The sequence below is a fragment of the Silene latifolia genome, chromosome Y (assembly GCF_048544455.1).
Source record: "Silene latifolia isolate original U9 population chromosome Y, ASM4854445v1, whole genome shotgun sequence".
NCBI classification, from domain to species: Eukaryota; Viridiplantae; Streptophyta; class Magnoliopsida; order Caryophyllales; family Caryophyllaceae; genus Silene; species Silene latifolia.
Window position 1 is genome coordinate 323,365,048 of NC_133538.1, and position 15,833 is coordinate 323,380,880.

Consider the following 15,833-nt stretch of genomic DNA (forward strand, 5'->3'; position numbering starts at 1 on the left):
TACCATACAAGAAAGGGCAATATATCAAAGACAGGCATAAGTTCTTAGCACCGTCAATAGTCACTCTGTAACTCTAGTCTATACCACGAGGTAGGGAAGGTAATCGAACCGGTATCTTGGCTCAGCGGTTAATAATAATAAAACATGGCCAAGACACAACACAACCCTAGTCTAAAATCTGCGCAGACCTAGACATGCGGATACACACCACCGCACCCAAGACCCACAATTTTTCTAAAACAAAGTGAGTACCCTAAGGAGTCCACCAAAGGGTTGGCTAGTACTTAAGCTGACCACTTACTATCAAAATAAGTAACGAGGTCATGCCCCAACTTGGATATAAATCCACTAGTCAGAAACCCAAAGGCTATCAAGCAGTGAACATATACTCGTCAAAGACTATAAAGACCTATCTATGATGAAGGCCGAAATACTCACCTAGGACCTAGTCCCAGCTAGTCCCAGCTTGAATACTTTAGCCCACACCACACAAGACAAGTAAGACACCCACTTAACCATAAGAGGGAAAGAGTCCAACTTACCAACATAAATGCTAACATTCTATCATGTGAAAGGCTATATAAACGTCTATTCAGCAGACAATCTAACAATATCCTCAATAAGTATTCAATACCAATTTCCAATTCTAACAATATTAACCATATTAAAGGTTTCAGGGAATCTAGGGTCGTTTCTACAATATAAGAAGCTACTTAAATCAACTAACTACACATGTGAAATAAAAATATAATAAATGGCCTAAAACAAGAAAAAGGCCGATTATCTAATTCATTCAAAATTTCATCCAACCGAATTTTTACCCGCAACCCCAGCCCTGCGACAGGTACGGGTTAAATTGCGGCCGACCAATCACTCAATTAATCGACATCGAATCACCAAAGGGACTAAGGCTCGCCGCACAAATCATCAAAACATTACAATTATCGCTATAAAATTCATTTTGAGCCTAATCATTTCAATTTCATTTTATAAACTATCCTAACATGTGATAACTATCAATATAAGCATAATTTTTACCATTAACATAATTTAACTACTAATATGATTCATTTCCCAAGTTTAATCATATGTCACTTATTCTAATTATATCATTAATGAACCTAAAATGACGAACAAAGCATGGAAAACCGCTAAAACAAGCAACGGGTGACCCTGGCCACCGTGTGGCCTCCGGCCGCAAATTTTTATCGAACTCCGCCACCCCCACACCTCCATTTCTCCATTTTTGTTCAAGATAAGACCATCCGAACCATAATTAATCGTTCTCAATACTAACATGTTAACTAAAACTAACAAAAATACATGGATTAAACATGCATGCAATCATTTTAACATGTGAAATTAACTACTTAATTAAAAATCACAAAAACATACAAAAATCAAAGCATGTGACGATTTTTCGTCGAGTAACTCGAAATATGTTACCTTAAGCTAGAAAATGAGCAATTAGCACCTTAAAACCCAAACCCTAACTAGCAACTATCCGCTATCTTCGACAATATACGAGTCCCCAAACTCGTCTTCCAATTCTTCACCTAAATAAACAATAAAAACACAACAATAAGTATAAATACCGAGATTATGCCAAAATTCGTCTTAAAACAACTTCAAGAAAACTGAAATTAAATTATACCAGGTTATAGATCTCGACGAGAGGATTCCGGAAATATAAATTTTATGAAAATCCGACAAGAAATGCGAAAGTTATGGTGAAATTGCTTGGATTTTAAGATGAAAAAGGTGATTTTGGTGATTGGGAATGTTAAGGAAGAAGAACAAAAGAAAAATCAGAAAAAGAAGGGAAGGGGGAGGGGTGTCCGCGGGAAAGGGAGAAAGGAAAGGAGGGAGTCGGGTTTTAGTCGGGATTTTACGAGTCGGTTTTGACTCGTTTCGATAATAATTAAATCCGCTTGTCAAACGCAAATTCCGACAAGACCAAAGTTTTTAAACACGAGATTACAAGAAAATTGAATACTCATACGACCCATTTCCAAATTCGTTTACCCAATGTTCAAAAGAATTATCATTTTCCCCCGATATGCCCTTATTTCAAAATAAAAAGTTTTTACACGGTTTAAACTATTTTTAAACATTTCAAAACTATCAAAATAAATACTTTACTACAAAATATAATAAAATTATATTTTTTTGAATTATTATTACTTGAAATACATTAATATCGAATTTTATTTGATTAATAAATTACTTCCGAAATTTATTAACGGTCCTAAATTACTTGGGCGTAAATCACCCCTCCTTTTAAAAAGTTTCGTCCTCGAAACTCAGAAGGAGAAATCATAGTATACAACATCTTAATAATATAGTTATAAGAAAATACAAGTATCTTTTCAATGAAACGGTGATACTCTCGTTGATCAGACAAGAACATCCACATTCATATCAAGATATAAAAATATTTCTACACCAATAAATGAGAAAACCCATTATTGGGACGTCACCAACAACGAGATTCAACATTCACTAATGTCAAAACCATTAAAAATCATAAAAGCATTTTCAAAATTTTAGTTTAAAGTTCTATAATAAGAATAATAATCAAAAGAGCTGTATGAATTTCATGAGGTAAGAATTGAAGTCGAACCTAAATGGGTGTCAAAAAAGGAGTTTCATAGGTTACCAACATCAAACTTATGAGAGGAGTATGATGAAGTAAAGAAAAGAGGTATGAGCAGTAACGCTCATGATCAAGGAAGAAGGAAAATCAGACAACAAGGAAATGCCAGACACTTTTATCACAAACTACAACAACACCCAAAACGGTTCCAAAAACTTCCTAACAACAAAACTCATAACCACATCACTCCCAAGGGTTTCCTCAAAAAGTAAACCTTCAATCAAGAATCCCAATACCAAGCTATAAACTCCAAGAGAAAGTTCCTCAAATATTCCACAAGATTCTCATTTCAAAACAAGGTAGTAACATACCAACCCCAAACTCTGAAAAATCAATAGGATCTCAAGTTTTCTATCCTTTTGCTTATTAAGGATTGCCAAAAGCGGATCTACACTCAGCTACAACATCATCCCATCATCTCAAGTACTCAAAGCGACCTCAAGGTCTATAAATCTATAGGGTTAACAAATTCTTCTCAACACTAAGTCTCTCTCAACTCAAGAATTCTCAAGAGTCAACTAAAATACCAAATCACATCACCAAACCATTATGGTCATCAACATCTCAAGGAATATTCTTTCAAATTTGACATCCTAAAACTTACTTACCATCAAATTCCCAAGGAACAAGGTCTTAATTGTAACAACACTTTATCACCTCAAAGTACCTAAAACCATAAGTGAAACTATGTTCTTTAACCTAACAATTGGTGTCAACCAAACCATTACCCTTTTTAGTTACCAAAACAAGTGCTAAGACTTCCCAACAATGTAGCTTACTCTCACTCTCCTAACATACTTCAAGTAGTAATCAATATCACTCACTAAAACCAATAAATAATCCCACATTTAACATTTCCCACACGATAACATATACATTATCAAACCCTCATATCCAAAGTGATTATGGAAGCCAAATCCAAACTCGGCTACTTAGTCAATCCTATATCCTCAAAACACATCTCACTAACTCTGTAAACATGGTCAACAGGGTACCAACTATTCTAAGGAGATAAGGAGTGATAACGGGATAGAGAAACGGTAAAATATTTTCAAAGGGTGCATGAACCCGACAAGTTAGGAAACTAAGAGCCGGACCGTAAAGATAACGGTTGGCAAAAATAAGAGGTATTCGAGTTAAGAAGATATCTAGGGCAAGAAGAAGATACATAAACTTTGGCATAAAAACAGGGTTCAACAAACATTAAAGAGAAGGGAAGGAGAACAGAAGCGGCATAATGAAAGGGTTACCGCTTACCAAACACTCATCAAAGCCTATGATCGATATGATAAGGTTACATCACTAAGGTGCTCAACCAAGCCTCAAAAGTCTACCAAATCATAGGACTAACAAGGACTCCACAATGGTAGGTATTCCTCAACTCAATTGGTTCTAAGAGCCAAAATCAATTCACCACACAAATTCATTTGTTACCATCCATGTCCCAAAGTATCTCCTTTACCATTCTCATCATCGAACTTCACTTACTATGTCATCCCCAAGTACCATAGCTTGTTTACTCCCTCATCTCACGACTTAATACATCTAGTCTCCAATACCATAAATTAGAATCACATCTTTGAACTCACGAACTACATTGAACAACATTCCACCAAAATTCCCAAATTCAGATATGATTAAGAAGGTCAACCACGTGTTCTCAAATTTCGAAAGGTCAACAAGGGCTACTCTATACTAGATTTGGTCAACTCAAAAGGTTTAACAAACTAACTAATTCCAAAGTACGATACCAATCCATTAAGCAACGTCAATGTCCTATTGTATTCCTTTCAAGGCCTACAAGGATTAGGGCTAACTATCATTCCTTAAATTTTCCACAAGAAACATCAAGACTCTCAAATGAAGTAGCTCAGGTTCATTCCATCTTATGTACTAAGGTAGTACCCATGCTCAATCATCTATAACAAACAAGCTCTCAATAGTCATAAATCCCAAGGTGTTTCTCAACTCACTAGGCTCCCATATGAAACACAACTAACAAGACTAACCAAAGGATCACAAGTTATATTCTCCTATACAACTCAAACCTTAAACAATCAATTTCTCAACTCGTTCACGCCCTCCAAAGTTACATTCTCTCAAAACCGGGTTCTCTTGAACAAGGGAACTATCCTGCGGAATAAAAGGACGGTGTCCACATGGACTTTTGTTATAAGGAGAAAACGAACCAAGGATGAATCAGGAGAAAGAATTGAAGAGTAGTTACCAAGGCGAGATAAGAGGAATTTGTAAGACGAATGAACAACGAAATTGGAAGATTAAGGTAAGATACACTGAATACGGAAAGAAATATCGAGAAAGTGGAAGCATTCTTCATTTGGCATAACCAATCTTTAACGGCACCAAAATTAATAACTAACAATCAACAAACCTAACAATTAGCAATCACAAAAAGACTAGCACATAAAATCCTAACTCTACCCATCCTACCCATCTCTCAAGTTTATTATTTAAAGGTCAAGTGATTTTAAGTGGGGTGCACAAACGTGCGTCGGGAGCAATAGGCTCTGATACCAACTGTGACACCCTTAAAAATTAGCGATAATTAAACGCGTAAATTCTACAGAAAAACTGACAGGATGTGTTTGTAATTGGTTCAACTAGACAAAACCTGTAATTTCAAAAAATTTTCTAAACCAATCACAAACATTTCCAACATTCCCAAGAGGCGGGTGCCAAAACCTGCAATCCTAACGAACTAATTTACATGCCATAGCTAACGATAAGAAAATGTAATGATACAAACCCAAAATAGAAAAGGGAGACATATGTCCCTTCAAATTAAATACAAAACCAAAAGTTAAAAGGTTTACTATAAGAATAGCCAAACTAGGTCCAAGGTTCTCTTGCTCACTAGCTCGTCCGTGAACCCCAACTAAGCATCAAGTACCTGTCAATCGCATTTTATACAAATACGAAAGCCACAATTCAGTGGGGAGTAACTTCGACTCCTCCCAGCCACGAATCGTCATATTTAATGTAACATGTAATGAAACATGTAAACAACATGATAAATAATTCAATTATAAATTATCCTAACATATGAGTCCTAACTGACCAAACTAAACTATCATGTGAAACATATAACAAGCAAGAATCCAAACTTTATCAATTGTAACCTAAAGCACATCTCACCTATTACAATTCATAAAATTACCATACAAGAAAGGGCAATATATCAAAGACAGGCATAAGTTCTTAGCACCGTCAATAGTCACTCAGAATCTCGAGTCTATACCACGAGGTAGGGAAGGTAATCGAACCGGTATCTTGGCTCGGCGGTTAATATTAATAAAACATGGCCAAGACACAACACAACCCTAGCCTAAAATCTGCGCAGACCTAGACATGCGGATACACACCACCGCACCCAAGACCCACAATTTTTCTAAAACAAAGTGAGTACCCTAAGGAGTCCACCAAAGGGTTGGCTAGTACTTAAGCTGACCACTTACTATCAAAATAAGTAACGAGGTCATGCCCCAACTTGGATATAAATCCACTAGTCAGGAACACAAAGGCTATCAAGCAGTGAACATATACTCGTCAAAGACTATAAAGACCTATCTATGATGAAGGCCGAAATACTCACCTAGGACCTAGTCCCAGCTAGTCCCAGCTTGAATACTTTAGCCCACACCACACAAGACAAGTAAGACACCCACTTAACCATAAGAGGCAAAGAGTCCAACTTACCAACATAAATGCTAACATTCTATCATGTGAAAGGCTATATAAACGTCTATTCAAGAGACAATCTAACAATATCCTAAATAAGTATTCAATACCAATTTCCAATTCTAACAATATTAACCATATTAAAGGCTTCAGGGAATCTAGGGCCGTTTCTACAATATAAGAAGCTACTTAAATCAACTAACTACACATGTGAAATAAAAATATAATAAATGGCCTAAAACAAGAAAAAGGTCGATTATCTAATTCATTCAAAATTTCATCCAACCGAATTTTTACCCGCAACCCCACCGCGACAGTGCGGGTTAAATTGCGGTGACCAATCACTCAATTAATCGACATCGAATCACCAAAGGACTAAGGCTCGCTTTTCGGACAATCATCAAAACATTACAATTATCGCTATAAAATTCATTTTGAGCCTAATCATTACAATTTCATTTTATAAACTATCCTAACATGTGATAACTATCAATATAAGCATAATTTTTACCATTAACATAATTTAACTACTAATATGATTCATTTCCCAAGTTTAATCATATGTCACTTATTCTAATTATATCATTAATGAACCTAAAATGACGAACAAAGCATGGAAAACCGCGAAACAAGCAACGGGCTGACCCGGGCCAGCCGTGGGCCAGCCGTGGGCCTGCCGGGCCTCCGCCACCCCCACACCTCCATTTCTCCATTTTTGTTCGATAAGACCGTCTAAACCATAATTAATCGTTCTCAATACTAACATGTTAACTAAAACTAACAAAAATACATGGATTAAACATGCATGCAATCATTTTAACATGTGAAATTAACTACTTAATTAAAAATCACAAAAACATACAAAAATCAAAGCATGTGACGATTTTTCGTCGAGTAACTCGAAATATGTTACCTTAAGCTAGAAAATGAGCAATTAGCACCTTAAAACCCAAACCCTAACTAGCAACTATCCGCTATCTTCGACAATATACGAGTCCCCAAACTCGTCTTCCAATTCTTCACCTAAATAAACAATAAAAACACAACAATAAGTATAAATACCGAGATTATGCCAAAATTCGTCTTAAAACAACTTCAAGAAAACTGAAATTAAATTATACCAGGTTATAGATCTCGACGAGAGGATTCCGGAAATATAAATTTTATGAAAATCCGACAAGAAATGCGAAAGTTATGGTGAAATTGCTTGGATTTTAAGATGAAAAAGGTGATTTTGGTGATTGGGAATGTTAAGGAAGAAGAACAAAAGAAAAATCAGAAAAAGAAGGGAAGGGGGAGGGGTGTCCGCGGGAAAGGGAGAAAGGAAAGGAGGGAGTCGGGTTTTAGTCGGGATTTTACGAGTCGGTTTTGACTCGTTTCGATAATAATTAAATCCGCTTGTCAAACGCAAATTCCGACAAGACCAAAGTTTTTAAACACGAGATTACAAGAAAATTGAATACTCATACGACCCATTTCCAAATTCGTTTACCCAATGTTCAAAAGAATTATCATTTTCCCCCCGATATGCCCTTATTTCGAAATAAAAAGTTTTTACACGGTTTAAACTATTTTTAAACATTTCAAAACTATCAAAATAAATACTTTACTACAAAATATAATAAAATTATATTTCTTTGAATTATTATTACTTGAAATACATTAATATCGAATTTTATTTGATTAATAAATTACTTCCGAAATTTATTAACGGTCCTAAATTACGAGGCGTTACATTTCCCCTTCCTCTTAATTAAGTTTAGTCAACTAACTCGAAACGCGATATTAGAAGACCCTAATTATTTAACAATCTAAGCCAAGCGTCTAGATTTAATCCAACAATGGCATTAACAATCCAAGGAAGTGATAAAGATAACGATCTTTAACACACGCGGTTAACAATTCGAATTATATGTCTAGTCTCTACTTCGTCCTAATAACGATGAAATGCATACAAATTATCAGGGTAAAGTTTGCTACTTTAGTCTAGATTAATTGAACAATTACGGATTCAATTTCTAAACATGCAATAGATTAAAGTAAACAGTTACTAATTGATCAGATTAGCAAGAGAAACAATAGTCATAAAATATGAGCAAGAGACATAAACAATACTTGAGAAATAAAAGAGAAAAAGAACAATCTCACAATTAATTAGTCAATAGCTTCAATCTGTCGATCCAAGAAAGGGGAGGATTAGTTCCTCATAATTTCTAAGTAAAAGTAATTAGGGTTCTTGAGAGTAGTTACCCAAATTACACTTATTGAATGAATAATAGTCTGAATGATAATGTGAACTTAAAACTTAACCTAATAATAATTATTCCTAAAATAATAATAATAATAATAATTCTTATCTGAAAGTTGGAAACAAGGGGAATAAAATACGAGTAGAGCTGAGACACGGGCGACCCGCGCCTCAGCCCGCGACCTGCGTGAGTTTCTGTCCAGAATGATACGTCTTTATTCCTTGAGCATGAATCAATTGAATGCTGGGCCTTCAGTTGACAAACCCACGTGATCTTTTACCTATATGTTGGGCAGTCCAATTTCTTCGCCAACTACTACAACATGTAAATTGGACTTCTTATTTCTTCCTCCTTTCTTAGCCCAAATCATTTGATTTCTAAATAATTCCCTAACTTCACTTTATCACTCCCAAACATAATTAGTAAGATCAAATGTGATTTACACAATTAAAACCTCTAACAACCAACTTATTCCAGCAATGATGACCTCAACTCATCGACACTTTTATAACGTATTAAACCCGTCTTATCATGTACTTCACAAAATATTTTGCAATTGGAATTTTTTTGACTAATTTTTTTGAACTTTTATTTCGTATTTTTCATAAGAACATAACCATTTTTACTTTTATGATATGATAAATTGATTTTCTTGTGATATTTTGATAAAGGGGTTTAATTTCACTTATTATGTAAGTTATGGGGTATAATCACTCCAATTGAAAGTTATGGGGATTAATTTCACAATTGTACAAAGTTATGGGGTCAATCACTAGTTCCACGTTTTTTTAAGTTTTTAGTTTATGTAACTTATTAAAAATAGGAGTCTCTAGTATCAATAAGTTTTCTTTAAAAGTTGGAGACTTCATTAAATGATCATTTCAACATACACTTAAGCTATATTTTAATCTAGATTATTTATTATTAAAATTGATAATCTCATGTGTTTTTTACTCACCAAGAAGAATGACTTTAAATTTGAAGTGTACGTCGAGTTTTAAAACCAATGATCACATCAAAACTTGTCCACTAAATATTTTGTTCATCCATTAATATTTTACTATTTGCTCTTCGAATATATAAGATCTCGCATTATTTCTCCATATTTACAATATTAAAACTACAAGTTGTTGTCCGTATGAGTACGTTTTGTTTCACCAACTTTAAAAACAGTTAGGACAATACTTTTTTTTTTTTTTTTTTTTTTTGATGACGAGGGGGTTGAATCCCCCTCAGGCCCATGTATTCCCGCACGACCACATGGACCATGTAAGCCACCCCTTTACCACTAGACTAACACCACTTGGTTAGTTAGGACGATACTTAACTAAACCAATCGATAACATGTGACATAACTTGTATTTTCTGGCACAAATTTGTCATATTACTTATTTAAATCAAACCATTGGGCTGTAACATAATAAAAACAAAAACGCACTCTTAGGAGATACAGTAAAATATTACTCGTATTAATAACGTACGACTATGATTTATCTTAAAAGTTTATGCTTGAGAGAGGAAGCGAAGGCAACCATTCAAAAATAAATTATGGATTTATGCTAATCATGTTTTTTCTATGTACACTTACTTTACACTAACAATTTTCTGTTCTTTGATTTGTTTGCCAACTTTCCAATCCTCGTCATAGATACTGAAGTAAAGCTCAAGTAGATCATTTCGTTGGACTGTATGTGTTAATAATTTAATATAGTCTTTTATTCACATCGCACGTACCTTTGTATAGTCTTCTTTAATTTTAAAATTCTTTTAAATAAAATCTATTCATACGATTTTATGTACGGTGTAATTTGCACTATCCTTCTTAAATTTAAGACGGATCTAGTATATACCATTTGTGTATAAATAATGGGGAAAAAATATTTGTCTTATATCCATAAATAGTACTACCTCCAATTTTATATGTTGTTCCCTTTTCTTTTTTACCCAAGAATTCAGAGAATCAATTTGGACCACACAATATACATGACTGCACATGTAGTTGATTTTTGACCACACAAACTTGTCCAAAAAAGAAAAAAAGGGAAGAACAATGAAATTTAACGGAAAGGCAAAGAGGAACACCATAGGAAATTGGAGGGAGTATGATACTTGATCCATTTAAGTTTAAGACGGATATTGTCGACTTAAATATAAATTTGTGCTCTTCATTGACATAATTATAAAGCTTACATAGTCACTTATTTCCTCTTCCTAAACACATGAAGTAACAAGTAATAAACATACGATTGTCATAGCAGAAATTAACCATACTCATGTGATAGCGTTAAAGTACGTTGAGTTACGACACCATAGCTAGCTGGTCATTGTTCAGTTGATGTACCTTGGAAGTCCTCTCATCATGTATCTGCTCATCCGTAAAAGCTTATTCTCCATACCTGCAATGCCCGACTCGGTTGGCTGGGGCATATTCCTATAAATTTAACAAAACAAAAGAAATCCGTTAGTAAAGACTAAAGACATTATATGCGTTGTCTTGTTTCATAGTGTGAAACTAAAGATTGAGAGACAAATTAAAATAGGAGACATTTTATATATCAAAAAAGAAACAAATAAATAAAAGACACATAATTAGTCCGGAGTATAAAAACTATGGCATGACATACATTTATTTATATAACAAATATAAGTAGAAACGTATGAACATATAGTCATATATACTACAAACACGATATACCTGGTAATGAAGAGCATAAAACGATCGACAAATAAGCTAACTTTTGAGACGTGTGAAAAAAAAAAAAACCATAACTCCATAGCGTAATACATCACTTTTCGTCTGTTTAACCACGGTCAATCTTGTCATAGCCAAATAAAACAATCATATCGTTAACATTACGGAGTAATATCTAACATGCAAAATATATAGAACCGTCAATTTGACAAAAGTAAAACAAAGTAAATAAATACATTTCATTGAATATAATAAATTATAAAAGCATAGGCAACAAAAACTCAGAAAGGTGAAAAGTTGAAAATAAGTTAGTGGAAAGTTATCTTTATATACTAAGAAATTTGTTGATTTGTTATTGCCTTGTATTAGGATTCAACATAAGATAAAATTTATTATTACCTTGCATTAGGATTCAACGTATGATAAAATTTGTTATTGTCTTGCATTAGAATTCAACGTAAGATAAAAGTTATCGTCAATGACGGAGGTAAGATATGAACTCAGCTGCGCAAAAAAATTTAACACGGCGAACGTATTCCTAACCCTTCCCCAGCTTCCGCTACTACCCATCCATTGATGTTTAAAATGACTTGATTTTCTACGACGACTTTTTACCTCCGTGGTGGTATCCTTGTGTGTTTATTTTCAATACTAAAGCAGAGCTAGTAAGATGTTTATGAAATAGGTAAACAAATAACCGAAAGGGAAAGAATATAATGAATTGACAAATTATTGATCCGTCTTATCTATGTGTTTCCGTCGTTATATAATTCTCATAAAGAATAACAAATAAATAAATGACTTAAATAAATGATTGAGAAGGGTGAAATACTAATTAATTATTAATATTTACAATTAATATTTAATAATAGATGAACAATAATTATTACCACCTATCATAAGTTAGTCTCTTATGTTTTGTTGGTAGCACTTTAGCAATTTGCTCATTAGTTTTATGCTTGTTTTTTTTTTTTTTTTTTTTTTTTTTTTTTTTTTGGTGTTGACTAGGAGTATCCCCTACCGACAGCTGGGGCAATCTCTTTCGGGGTATTGAAGGCAATTTAATGGGTTGACCCCTCCCAAGTTTGGCTTTTTCATTCGCAAGAGTCAGGAATCGAACCCCTGACCACTTGTTTAAGAGATGAGAGCCCTTACCACTCACACCAGCCAACCAACTTTGGTATTAGTTTTATGCTTGTGCGAATTGAAAACAGTGGAGTCTGCTCCTTGACTAATCTCATTCGTCACCACCGGTCCAACTACAACTCTACTCTTGTCTCGTCTGCAGTACAGCAGCCCTGCCCACATTCTCTTGATGATCACGCACAACCACTCTTATAACGCTGCCAATATGCTTGAAAATTGCAGCATTGGTATTCACTTTCCAAACACCCGTCCGGAGGTGACTTCCACTTTGTAGCATGATCAGACTTGGGTATGTTTCTAGATGTTGTTGTCTCGCTATTTATCTCGCTATACACCTCTTGGTATCTTAAGGCCTGCTCAATCAACATCCAAGGCGCTCTATACTTCTTGCCATGAAGAACATCGTACGACTTACGATCATTCCAAATTGCCCATAAAACCATAATTCTACGGTGAAATTCGGTTGCTTCCGTCCTATCAACTTCCTGTCGAGCCCACTCCTCCATGTTTCTTATATTTCCCGAGTCCTCATTGTTAAGGATACACATGAGTCCAAGCAAAATCCAAGTCCACGCATCATCTCAACAAACTTAAGTCAACAACCTTAGTCTTCTCCTATGATTTCTCCTCTGTTATTAGAGTTCTTGTTTACTTAAGTCAATTGTATATTCCTTGTTTATAGGTTAGTTTCCTTGTTATTAACTTCTGTTAACTTAACTCTAGTCTTCCAGTTATCTAGCTTTAGTATATATATTGATGGGGCATATTCTGCACCCGCTGACCGAGTCAACATATTGAGCAAGGTCAAAGATAAATGACAGCAAGTCAACATATTAACAGCCTAATCGACAAAGTCTGTCGGCTTGTCACTTGGGTCTCGGCTTGGCAACTAGCCGGCCGAGAGGCATATCCGCGTACTCACATCCAGTCCCCTCGGCATGGAGTCAACCAGGCCTGCCGGCCTGTCATAGGTCCCTCGGCCGAGGGTAAAACAGTCTTTTCACCTGCTAGTCACTTGGCCACTACGTGACAAAAGGTGAAAGTCTATAAATACTCATCACCTCTCATTTAGAAACGATCATCTTAATCTGGTATAAACTCCCTTATCTCTCTACAATATACTTTGCCAAGTTAACATACAACTTATCTCTCTAAGTTTACTGACTTAAGCGTCGGAGAGAGTACGTTCGGCCCCAAGCCGAGCCCTCAGTTTGTTCATCTTGACAGGAAATAGTGAAAGGAAGAGACAAGCAACGACATCATTCAACAAGCTCAAGTGGTCATAATCCTGCTCCGGAATTACACCCGGAACAATTGGCGCCGTCTGTGGGGAAAAGATACTAAAAGCTAGTCACCTACCTTACAAAAAAAAAAAACCATTCAGCGAGCTAAGAAGATGTCAAAACAACAAGAAACTGTGAGTGAAGGAACTGCATTCTTCCAGGATGACACGTTCCGTAATTCTGAGATCGGGCAGTCCCCCACCGGCCGAGTCACTGAACCGGCGTACGGGATGCCGAAAGAGCAAGAAACACCGCTGCCTACCGACCAAGTCATCGTCATGGGACATGTGGTCGATGCGGCCAAATTAAAGCTATTCCTGGACCTAATGGGTAGTACGCCGATCACCCCTGTCATGACGACGGTGACGGCAGCGCATCCACAGATGACCAGGGCCCATAAAGTGACTCCGAACAACTTGTCCGGAGCGATACAAGGAGCTGGCCGTGCTAAAACGCCAGCAGAGCCCGTGGTGCCAGTGGCAGACCTGAGTCCTTCCCCCACTCGCGGAAGGACAGCGTCGCCGCGGCAACAACGAGGCCACCCCCGAAGGAATGAATGAAGTCCGACTCACCAAAGTCGGACAACAAGAAGCCCTTCCCGCCAGAGGGAGAGAAGCCGGACTAAGGTTGCGAGGAGCCGATCGCCGCGTGTCATTCGACACGTGGTCAGACAGCCCCTCTGTACCTATGTCCTCGAGATCCCTGTGCCAACTAAGCTGAAGCTGCCGCGCTTATCATACAAAGGAGATAGCGACCCAACCGACCATGCCGAGGCTTTCGAGTCGTACATGCGGTATGGGAGCACGGCACGAGGTGTGGTGCCGAGTCTTCCCAACGACCCCGTATGGGATGGCTCGAGTTGGTACAAGGGGCTACCTAATGGCTCGGATATCTTTATTCCGCCGACCGAGAGACAATTTCATAGCCCAAGATGCTTGCAACAAGAGAAGGGCCGTGGAAACATCGATCTCCTCACTATCCGACGGAGGGAGGACGAGTCCCTCCGGAGCTACGTGAAGAGATTCGACGCAAAAGTTCAGCAGATCCGGAGCCGAACACCGAATCGGCGGCCTTCGCACCGATGAAAGGCCCGCCAAAGGCGAGTTCAAAAACGAGCTCATCAAGTGCGAGGACCTCAACCTAGACTCCGCCGGAAAGATGGCCGACCGAGCCGTAAAGGTGGAAGACTATCACAAAACCTGGGTAGGCCACGTGAAACCGGGGCACCCGAGAGGAAGAGCCGCCGGGACAACATAGATGAAGGTCGCCGTGACGGGAATAGGTCACGGCCGAGAGATTTAATAGGAAATGCACTCGGCGGGCGCTGGGGGGAGTTCCGACCGTACAACCGAAGCGGTGCGTAGTCTCACCCCTCCGGGTCGCCTCTCCGGTCGAGGTCTTTACCCTAAGCAAGAATGATGGATGTAGAGTGGGCAAGGCCCCCAAGGCGAGGGGGACGGTGACGCAAGCCGCTTTTTGCGAATACCACGCCACACCGCCACAAAACCGACAACTGCCGACATCTAAGGAACGCCATCGAAGAGCTAATCCGAAAGGGGAGCCTCAGCAAGTATGTAGCTGGAGGCCCAGGAGCAAGCGCCGATGGGGCGAATAGAAAATCAGTATTCCAACGGATGGGAGTGATCTAGGTTGTCATCGGGGAAACGAGAACGGTGGGTCAGCTAATGGGCACAAACGGCACCTGAATGAGTTATACCAAGCCATCAACTTTGTGCCTAAAACAACGATCCCCGCTTCCACCATCCCCGATATAACCATTGGAAAGAAGGACTACGAGGGAGTCGTCGCCCGCACAAATGACCCGCTTGTAGTCCACCTGGATATAGCCAACCACTTGGTCAAAAGGTGCCTGATTGACACAGGCGCCTACACGAACATCATGTTCAGAGAGTGCTTTCTTAATCTCGGTCTGAAAATTAGAGACTTGAGCCCCTGCACTAACCCGCTATACAGCTTCTCTGGGGCCGGCCTGGTACCCCTGGGGTCAATCGATCGCGGTGATGTTCGGTCAAGCGGATGCGGCTAAAAATGTTTTATCTGAGTTCGTGGTTATCGACGGTTCGTCTGCCTACAATGTTCTCATAGGC